Source organism: Haemaphysalis longicornis, unplaced genomic scaffold, assembly GCF_048455015.1.
Source record: "Haemaphysalis longicornis isolate Haplotype H1 unplaced genomic scaffold, Haemaphysalis longicornis Haplotype H1 scaffold_9, whole genome shotgun sequence".
Lineage (NCBI taxonomy): Eukaryota > Metazoa > Arthropoda > Arachnida > Ixodida > Ixodidae > Haemaphysalis > Haemaphysalis longicornis.
The window spans coordinates 8,419,809-8,431,430 of NW_027526460.1; positions in this window are offsets into that span (position 1 = coordinate 8,419,809).

An 11,622-nucleotide genomic window follows, 5' to 3' on the forward strand; every position below is an offset into this window, starting at 1 on the left:
AGACAACGATGAGGAAGGATGGTGGCTACCGGACGGGTTGTGGGCGTGATTCCAAGTAAATAGAGTTCTTTTCCTTCAACAAATGCCTTGTAGCTGTGAAAGAGTGGTGCCAAATCCTGCTGGATGAGCAAATGACGGTATGTACGCAACAGTTATGACCTGAAAACTGACACCGATGTAGTTTGATTGATTGATTGTAGGGTTTAACGCGCCGACGCAACGCAGGCGATGAGGCGCGTTGTAGTGGAGGGCTCCGGATTAATTTTTACCACCTGGGGATCTTTAACGTGCGCCGAAATCTCGCTCACACGGGCGTTTTTGCTTTTCGCCTCCATCAGAAAAGCAGCCGCCGCGGCCGGGAATCGAACCCGCGACCTCGTGCTCAGCAGCGCAATGCCTTAGCCACTGAGCCACCGCGGCGGGTGACACCGATGTAGTCATGACCAAACTATAACCAGAACCTCCTGCACATCGACTATGCCGGAAACGAAGTGCTCAACGTGCTATTATAATGGGAGTGATCCTACAAGCGAAGGCTGCTATTTTGAGTGCGGAGACAGCGAGTGAAGATATTTCCGCCGTTACCGACCGCCTTAACTGCGAGTCCGGCCAACCACAGAACATCAACAATGACATCGAACCATTTCCTACTGCTATTAATGCTGAGCAAGAGTTCATGGACACTGCTGAGTTCCGTGACTACACTAGCGTGGCAATCCATGCTAAAGCAAGCGACGCAGTTTCCACAAGGTGATCTCTACGCAGATTGTCGCAGGTATGAACGGCTTCAGCCGAGATTGACATCCCCACTATCGACCCACAAAACGTCAGTTGGCACCGTGACGCTTCTCGGAACGATGCGCCTCTCGAAACCTCGAACAGCTTTGTGACTTCCTCATTGAACGGTATCGAAAACTCGAGCAACGACACTATGTCCATGAAGTGACACTGACAGCTTCAGTCAAACCTGAACAGGAAGAGCCAGATATGCATACGGAGAAGGGTCCATGTCGTAACATTGTGCGGCACCTCACGAGACCAGCCTACGGTGAAACAGCCAGTGGCAAGCGCGGGTGGCGGGATTACACAAGCGTTAAATTCCGGCCTTCCTGACAGCAAGAACAATAAAGTGGCCTGCACAGAAAGGATTCATTCGTCCAATCAAGATTCGTCAATAAGCAACAACCGAGCCCAGAACTGGAGCCATCGCTGCTAATGGCATGTCCCCAATACAGTTGTATGGTATCGACCTGAGATGAGGGTAGGCTCATCGAAGCAAGCCTTTATTACGGTGATGCTGTGCAATATATTACAGAAAAGAAGGCAAGGCATGAAAATGGGATTTACAAGAAGCACAGGCGTTGGTTTCAATTCGTCTCAAATCTGATGCCCAAGCAAAAACGAGACATTTTCATCGCACAAGCCATACTCCACGGACACAGAGGTCGTTGCAGCGACCATGCCACCACCCATTCTCCGATGCAGTATGATGTAAACGACGACAGCCAGAGAAATGCCTCTCCACCCTTGGACACGCAGGTGCAAGAACTTTCTTCGAGGCTACGGTTTGTCCGGAACACCTAGAAAGAGCCCGCACAGGAAGCCCCTCCGCTGCTGTAAGTACAAGCACCAAAACAGGTGCCACAACAATCCCCTGCGCATCCACGTACGTATTAGTGCCACAACAATCCCCTGCGCATCCACGTACGTATTAGTTTTTTTCACGCAAAGTTTGGGAAGGGGGTTAAAACTTTACTCCCTAGAGAAGAAAAAAGTATGGTTAAATTCCCAGCTGGGAATTTAACCATAAACCAGCTGGGACCAGCTACATTGTTCCAGCTAGGAATCGAACCATAAAACAGCTGCGACAAGTTAAATTTTCTCTTGAGTCACCTCCTCCGCCTCTAGGGAGCTGGGACCAGCTGCCACCTAGCTGGGAATTTAACCGTAAACCAGCTGGGACCAGCCACCATTTTCAGCCATATGATGGCAGAAGACGATGAGGAAGGATGGTGGCGGTCGGACATCATCTGTGCGTTCTTTAATGTAAACACAGTTCTTTTTCCCGAACAAAGGCGCTGTAGTCATGACAGACTGCTCGGAGGGAGGCCTCTGCCAGGCTTGCCACTGTTTGCCTTCCCCCGTTGTTATGTATCAGACGTACTTTCCTGTATTCATGCAGAAAAGAACAAATCAATCGAGTCAAAAAGGTCCTTAGGCGGGTAGAATGCAAAGTTCACGCTGAGGAATTATGTGCACGTATCATTAAACATTATTTGGTGATGTGCATACATTCCTGTTCATATCTCCAGCGAGAACGCGCTTTGAACGTGTAGGTGAAGTCGGTGGGCAAGTGATGATTTGATTTTGATTGTAGGGTTTAATGCGCTGACGCAATGCAGGTGATAAGGAGCGCCATAGTAGAGGGCTCCAGATTAATTTTGTCCACCTGGGGATCTTTAACATGCGCCGAAATCTCATACAACACGGGCGTTTTTGCTTTTTGCCTACATCAGAAAAGCGGCCGCCGCGGCCGGGAATCGAACATGCGTCTTTGGTGTTCAAGTGTGCTTTCTAAGTTACGATAGGAACTGCAGCATGTCAATGTGCTTTGACTTTGACATTCTGTAGCCTTATGCACCTAGAGCAAAAAAAATGTTGGGTTCACTGTAAATAAAATACCTTGAAGTATCTATCCGTAAAGTCTACTGCTAGAACTGGTAAATCACTGCAAAAACTTTAAGCTCAATGCACATGTAGGCTGGAGAAATTTTGTGAATTCACTGACTGTTTAATTTCAATTCGAAATATTTAGAAAACCTGTTTGTGACGTGTGGCGAAGTAATAGATCTTGTAAGTGTGAAGTGTGGCAAAGAGTTACCGTATTTTCCGGTGTATAAGTCGCAGTTTTTTTTCTGAAATTTTCGTTGGCGCGTCTTATCCACCGGTGCGACTTATGGATGGAATAAATCTGATTCGCAGCGGCCGCGCATGGCCAGCGCACGTTGAGACACAGCTCTATGGTGTAAATCAATCCCACGTCCACCGGTACGGCATTTCTCATAGACCATATGTCACTTTGGGACATTGCACCAAATAATTTTCAGCTTTTCCTAGTCAAAAAGAATGATAATGGCCTGCGACAACCACGTGTCACTTTAGGCCATGCGCAGTACAGTTCAGAATAAATTCAAAGTAACATCAAACTGGGTTGCAAAAACAAAATGCAGCTCATGAATTATTACAGACCGTTACTCTGAAGGACGTAAAAGTGCTGCTAATTTTTAAAATGACAGCTTGGATCTATAAGTTTTGATTTTCGTGCCGCTTCCCGCCACATCAGTTCCGTCCGCCATGACACCTTTATTGCGCTGATTTACACCACGACAGCATACAAGAGACGCGCGACGTTTGGAGAGGTGGCTTGGGACTCCATTTCTACAAAAACAGTTGTAGCCGGGTTGATAAAGGCCGGAGTAATCCGGTCCGCGAGTGGTAACGATGTTGGCGAAGAAGACATCAGAGAGTCGGAGGACGACAGTGATGCGCACCGGTGGAACTCCCACTAAAGATACTGAATTATTTGTTATAACAAATAATTCAGTATCTTCAGTGGGAGTTCCTCGGACTCTCTATATCGTCGGACTCTCTATATCTCTATATCTTTTTCCTCGGACTCTTTTTCGATGGTTTTGCATAAACGCCGTCCGTAAGTACATGCCATCTGTGTGTATCCATAAACCATTTTTGAGAAGTTAGTTATGTCCAGACTTTAGATGATATATGCCCGTGTCTAGCCCTGCTTACAGGGGGATGCGTTACTCGGCGGCGGCCGCCACAACCATGTACTTTCGCCGCACTTTCTAACGATCTGATTCACTATGAGTTTATCTAATTAACAAGTGCCACACGGGCAATTTCAATCGCGATTGAAGTGAATCGCGATCGAGGTTTCGAGCGCGCTCGACACACTGCCGCTGCTACATGGCCCGTTTCAATCGCGATCGAGAAGTTGCACCGCCTGCACTTGTGTACGCCAGATGGCGCTAACAATGTACTTGCGGCCGGCGTCTGGTAACTTTGCGCGGTGGTAGGTATACGTAACTATGGAAATGTTACCACACGCTTATTTGGGTCAAGTTATTTGACACAATTTGTGGCATTAGTTGAAGTTTTCACCTTCTGTGTCATAACTGAGCGGGGGCGAGAGTATCGCCGCCTTCGTTCGATCGCGCTTGGAAGCCTCGATCGCGCTTGAGAAACCAGGATTGAGTTCGAGCGGGATCGAGCTCGATCGCGATTGAAACTGCCGTGTAGCATGCGTCCGATCCGGATTGAGCTCGATCCGGATCGACTCAATCGCGATTGAAAGTGCCCGTGTGACAGGGGTATAAATACAACGGTGCGACTTATATACGGTTTTTTTCTTTTTTTTTGGAAAAACTGTCATTTTGAGGGGGGGGGGGGGGGGGTGCGACTTATAGACCGGAAAATACGGTATATACTATTCCAGAAATGACGCTGAGAAAATTGTGCAGTTTCCTCTAGTGGCCTTAAAGGAGCCATGAAGACAAAACAAAAGTCTGGTTCATTCAAAAGATTGCCTCGTTAGAATCATACTGACGCCACTTTTAACGTAAACTTCGCTCAAATAAGGTATATACAGTTGAACCCCTTTATAAGAGACACGTACCGGGGAGCAGTTTCTGTCTCTTATACGAGATGTCTCTTATAAGCAGGGAACCATGTTTTCACTTACAAATCAGACCCTAGTTCCATGTGGGCACCGTATAACTAAAATAAGCTCAAAAGAACGCTGCAGCATGTTTCAAAAGATTCATTCTAATTAATGTTTGGCCCCAGAATTTATGAAACTTTGCTTCATGACTGTATTCACACTGTTTTTTACAACCAATTCTACAAGCTTTTTTTCCTTTCTTTGTTTGTGGAAGATGAATCGTATATGTTGAGTTCACAAGCCTGATGAATAGCCAGAGCGCACCGCTTCTTCCGCTGTGTGCTCAGGCTATTCATTACGCTTGCAGGACTCAACATCTGCAGTGTTTCTTGATTGGGAGCTACGCGAGTGGGAGAGCCCGCATGTGCGGTCACGCTCCAATGGATGGCAGTAAGCTTCAACTACTTCTGTCAGTTGCATTTCCATTGGCAGGGCTTCTCATCGTCATTTCATAGCTGACTGAACCACTTCGTGTTTGCTGAAGTTATAATAAATAGCGACTGCAGGCGTCTGTCGTCCCCCTGTGTTTCCACAATGGAAGCAACTGCAATTAGTGACTGGTGGCACTGCATCTGAAGTTAAAATGTCTGTTACAAGCAAGGTTATTGATTAAACTTCAAGGATAACTTGTCTCTTATAACCAATCTCCTACATCCAATGTCTGTTATAAAAGAGGTCGATTTAATGGGAAAGATAGGGCAGCCAACCATGTGGGTGAATAGTGTCTCTTATACCCATTTGTCTCTTACATCAGTGTCTCTTATAACGAGGTTCAACTGTAATTAGGAAAAAAAGGAATGGCCATGCGACCCACTAGCTCATTTCCCGCAACAGAACCTATGATGTCATACCAGACTGATCTGCGATAGGCGGAGGCTGGCAACAGCAAGCGCGAATTAGGCAGCGCTTATAAGCTTGCCGAATGAGCTATTTGCGCCTAAATGTAATGCGTATCCATTTTACACATAAGAATGGTGCGGCAAACAGCAGAAGTTACGAAAATACGCGTAAACATAGAAGTACCAATGCGCACTGCCGTTGGTACTGGGCGCACTATGCTTGTTTTAGCTGCACAGCAGCCCGACGCTTTGGAGTTGTCTTATACGACACTGGCTGATTGGCGCAAGCGACGTTGTCTTACGTGACTCTGTTTGTCAAGCATACCCCCCGTTTCACGAAGCGATTACTTTCTACCGTAACAAAAACAAAACAGGTGTAAATACCGTCAAAAACAAAGCAACGGCGGAGTGCTGAGTATGCTAGCGCCATCTGGGAGGTTTGGCGGCAAGCAAGGCTGCATAGCCGAATGGCCCAGTGGGAGATCTTTTGTATACACGCTGTTATGACTTCATTGTAGACGTCACCAAAACACACGATTTAGTGGGAGAATCAAAATTTTAACCTAAACTGATTAATTTCTCAGCGAATACGGCATCATTTGCTGCCGCGCAAGCGCTGGGGACACTATAAAACACGAAATCTTTCGAATAAAACAAACTTGTATTTTGTCTTCATGGCTCCTTTAATCAGAGCCACGTAGCTCCAGCTTCAAGCACAACGGTTGGCCAGATATAACAATGGTGACCTGGCTCTTCTGGCTGGAAAGAAAAGGAGTGGTTTTCTTTCATTGTGCTAGTAATCGGTAGTGTCGATACCAATAAGCTTAACAATGGCTGCTGCCAGTTCATGCTGGTGGTTGATTTCTAGCGAGGCGTGGATGCAAGCATGCACAAACTACGGTACGCTTGGACTGACCTGTTAAAAACAATGAGCCGTAAAGAAGGGCTTCTACGTCCTGCATTAAAGGAGCCATGAAGAGAAAACACAAGTTTGGTTCATTCAAAAGATTGTCTCGTTAGAATCATACTGACACCACTTTTAACGTAAACTTCGCTCAAATAAGCTACATAATTAGGAAAAACGGGAATGGTCATGCGACCCACCAGCTCATTTCCCGCAACAGAACCTGTGATGTCACATGAGCTAAGCTCTGCGATTGGCGGAGGCTGGCAGAAGCAGACGCAAATTAGGTAGAGCTTACAAACTAGACGAACGAGCGATTTGCGCTTAAATTTAGGGCACATTCTTTACAAAGCAATAAGAATGATGGGACAAACTGTATAAGTTACGAAAGCACATGTAAACATAGAAGTACTGATGCGTTCTGCTGTTCGTACTGCGCACAGCATGCTTTGGTTTAGCTGCACAGCACTACGGTGCTTGGGGTTGTCTCAGACGACACTGGCCGATTGACGCAAGCAACGGCGTCTTACGTGACCCCATTTGTCGAGCGAGCACTGTTTCAGGGAACGAATATTTTCTCCCAGAACAAAAACAAGCCAGGTTTAAATGCGGGCAAAAACAAACCAAACGCTTGCCACGGTATGGTGGCGCCATCTAGGTAACGGAACGTAAAGAAACGCGGGAACAAACCAACACCGCTGTACAGGGTGGAGACAACCTTTTAACGGTCCCGTGCCGCCGCAATTGGGCCAACGGGCTCAACGCGTTATTCTTTTCGTTTCCCACGAGACCTAGCAACGCGAAACAGACAATATGATTCAAACTTCTTCAGTAAACCGCGTTGCGGCGATAATTTTAGCGCGGTTTTGACACAATGACTTGCTTCGGCGGTGAGCGAGCAACTGAACATGGCGGCGCCAGCGTTACGTGTCTCTACCCTGTACGGCGGATGCGTGAATTAAGGTACTCTAGGCTGCAGAGCGGTCGGTTCCTGTGATGTCACTTGGGACCACGAAAACGCACGATTGAGCGGGAAAATCAAAATTTTAACCTAAATTGTTTAATTTCTCAGTGAATAAAGCACCGTTTGTATCCGGACAAGCGCTGGGGGCACTATAAAACACGAAATCTTTCGAATAAAACCAACTTGCATTTTCTCTTCATGGCTCCTTTAAGCGATCTTGAGCCACTACTGCGAAGTACTCTTGGCTAGACATAGTGTGGATGCGGAGAACCTGACGGGTTTTGAGAATTAGTTACGAGTACCTTTATTACTGCGCGCTAACATAACGTCAAGGCGTAGGGAGAGACGACATTATCCGCAATTACCAGCGGCTGCGTAGAGCAAAGTGCGGCAGTCCCGCCCTCTCGCGGCATGCCGAAAAATGAATGCACAGCACATGGGGAGAGTTACAACTGAACCTATCTAGTAACGTTGGCCTGGACGGCGTTCTACGATAACAGCGCTGCCTGCAGCCATGAAGCCAAGTTTCCCACTCACGCGGCGGAATGGAACTCCAGACTCAAAAAGAAGTGAGACAGGCAGAAAAACAGCTCATAATGTATGTATAAATGTCGTATGAATTGTCATTGGGGCCACTGCACTTCCTGGTCGACAGGTCGGCATTGATCTTGGAGCTCAGGATCTTCTCTCAACTTGGACAGATCGTACTTCTCACAGGTTGCAGTTTTTTGCTCCCTGCATAAGATCGTTCACAATGGGCCTAGGAGAACTAGTCACAAGTAAACTCGTAACAGCCAGCTCGTCGTAGGACACACCAAATAGGGCAAGTCGTCATAAGCCATCTTGCACTTGGGGGAAACTCGTAACCTAGGGAAACTGGACACTTACCCATTCTAGTAAAAATTTCCATTTTTCGTCAATCATGTTAAAAAAAAAAAAGGAATTCGTACAATTTTGTACTAATGTGTAAACATTCTTTCATCCCTCCTCTGATTCACAAACCTAACATTTCCTTGGTGGCCTTAGCGGAGTACGCCAGACCAGATGGGGTCTCGTGCAGTTTTCAGCTAATTGCGCGAGGACACTATATTAGTTTTTGTTTGCTCATTTTCATTTTTTTATTTTATATTTCTATTTTTAGCTAATAGGGTAACGGCACTGCATTAGGTAGACATTTGCAACTCGGTTCTGCATTTTCAGTTTTTAATATTTTGTTCTTTTTTTGTCTTCTGACCAACGATCATTGTCAGGTTTTGCTATCAGTAGCGCAATTGAGTAACTTTCATTCTATTATTTTTGTTATTAAATGATCTATGTGAACACTATTGTAGTAATTAAGCCTTTCACTGTCGGGTGTTTCTGGCTGTGACTCACCCCCAGTGTCCACTTGGTTTCTGCAATATCAGGGAAGGAGCATAGTGATTTATTTGACTACGATAGCGTCTGGAATGTAACGTGTCGAAAGGAAAGAGCGTGGGTGAGAAATCGCCTTTTTTCCAGGTATTTTCAGTTTTCTGGGCACGCATCCAGGACGACGACCCCGCTGTTTCAACATCAGAATCTGGCGCTGAGGAACTCGCACCCCTTCCTCGAATGAGAAACTCTCAGAATGCAAACCCGAGCTTGGCTCGCATTCGGTTCGGAATCAGAAACACCATCGCCCCTGTTCGCAGTCGAAGGCCCTGTGCGGTCAGCCATCCAAAAGTAACCGCGCGCATGAAGGGAGCACTTTCGGCAGCCCGCAAACAACGCACAGAAATAACACATTGTGAAATCATGATGGCAGATAAAGATAAAAAGGGGAGACAACATTGATACAACGACCTCGTTTGCTGTTGACAGCAACCAGTGAGGGTGTGCCGAGCGAGTGAAAGGCACGATCGAGTCATGTTTTGGTCTATTAAAGGGGCAACAGCATGCTGGGATAACCTGGCACGCCGTAGCAGACGCGGAAAGAGAATAAAAAAAAAAAACCTAGAAACCCATTGTGGATGGCACAAAAACCCTTGCACCCGTAATTGCACGCGTGCTGCATGGTCACTCATCCCGACAGAGTAAAGCACGCAGAGCGACCAGGCTTCACAGCAACAAACGGTTAGCGCGGTCACACTATCTATACTCTTCAATATACCGTCGTAGGAGAGCTTGCAAGTGAAAATACGAGCTACTAGGAAGATTTGACAGATGGCGTGAACAGTCCAGGCGCGCCAGCTTTTTCCCAGGTTGAAGCCACCCAACTCCGCCCCCCTTCCCTTCTCGACATCCGCCAAAAATGGACCTGTGAGAAAAATTTTCCAAGAATGAGAAGGTCGGTGCTACCACTTTCCCTGGTACGGGATCACCTAGAACCAGATACCCACTTTCACCAGTTCACCTATGACCAGCTGGCTGCGACAAGTGGGCCTGCGTTCACAAGGGCCAGCATAGCGATGTCCAAAGAGAACCAATGACGCTTCAGTGGCACTCGACACGTTTTGGCTTCATTGCATGCATTTCAGGTTGCTTATCTTTTCTCACTTTTCTCTCGGCTGAACTGGAGAGAAAAGCACGAGCGTGCATGAACAAGGACTGCCAAAATTCATGCGTAGCTAATTTTGGGGCCCTAAAAAACCCATTCCACGGATTTGTTGGCCTGCAGACAGGCTGGACAGGAGAAACGCATGTGCCCCACAGGTGTTGGCACAGCACCAACGCCAAGTTTCTGCAAGTTCGTAGTCGTCTCCCCTACTTTCTCCCCTATCCAGCTTCACTTCTCTTCCGTCATGTCCTCCCTCCGCCCGCCTGCAGACGAAGTCAAAGAGGTGGGGGGGGCAACATGGACATCCTTTTCTGTTTTCATTTTTTAGATGCAAAAGCATCTCTTAGTCGACCCTCCGTCGTCCGGCGTCCGCACCTCTCCTCCTCGTCCCCCTCTCCATGCCAGCTGTGATAAAGCTGCTCTCCTCCTCGCCGCTCAGCTCGTCTCGTGCCGGCTCAGGAAGACACTGGCAACACTGTCGCTCCAGGAGCCCTAACTAGCTGTGATAACGCCGCTCTCCTCCTCACCGCTCGGCTCATCTCGTGCCTCCAAAGACAAGGCTGCACAGAGGAGAGCTCGCGACGCCGAACGTAAACGGCAGCGTCGAGCAGCGGATACCTCGCTTCGAGAACAAGAAGCCGCTTTGAAACGCCAGCGGCGAGTAGCTGATCCAGATGGCATTCGGCAACGTGACAACGCTTCGAAACACCAGCGTCGAACAGCGGGTTCCTCGCTTCGAGAACGAGAAGCCACAAAACGTTCCCCACCTCTCGATAAATAAAGAAGACATTTAATAGGCTACTACGTGTGTCTTTACTCCAACAACCAATTAACGCGCTACTACTCTACGGCTTTGCATCCCCTCAGGGTTCCCACGTGGGAAGATGGTGTAATTTTTTCCCCCCCGGTTTTCTTTTGCTGGCTGCAATCGGTTGTGTTGGAAAAGGGCAATACCCACGCAGTTTATTTGACGCTTCGCGTTTGTGGAAAGTCGATTGAAGTGGCAACAGTGAACACCACGCGCGGTCGGGCGAAGGTCGATTGTGCGCTGCACCCCAGATGCACCCTTGCGCCACCTAGTTTGTCCGAAACAAAATGCCATTGCCTCAATGCATGCTGTAACAGCCATGCCACATTCATTTGTTGTAACCGAGCGTTCATTATAACTGCGGCCGTTCTATGTGGGCTCAACTGTACGGACATGCTAGTTTGAGCGTCTTGCTTAGAGCTGGCCTTCGAAAACATTTGCTTCTCTAGCGGCATACACCAAGTGGACATGCCAGGTGGACTGTGTTGGCAGAACACGAACAAACTGCGTTTTTTTTTTTTTTTTCGTGTTCTACAACATCAGGATTGAGGCACAGAGATAATCTTGCGTTGGGGGGAGACCACGTTCAGCCCATCTGCACAGGCCTCACGGAATACTAATTTACACTTCAAGGTGTGTAGCAAGTGACGTTTTCCCAGACCACTTCAAATTGAAATTCCGAAGCCAATGCACAAAGGACTGATGCACAGTAGAGAGGGAGCATTTAATGCAGCACTTGACATCGCACAAATTGTACTAGGCCCCTCGAGGCATTTATTCTTTAAAAAAAGATTAGCCTCAAGCTACTGCACAGAGAAACTTTTGCTTTTCAGCTTCACACTCTTAGTGAG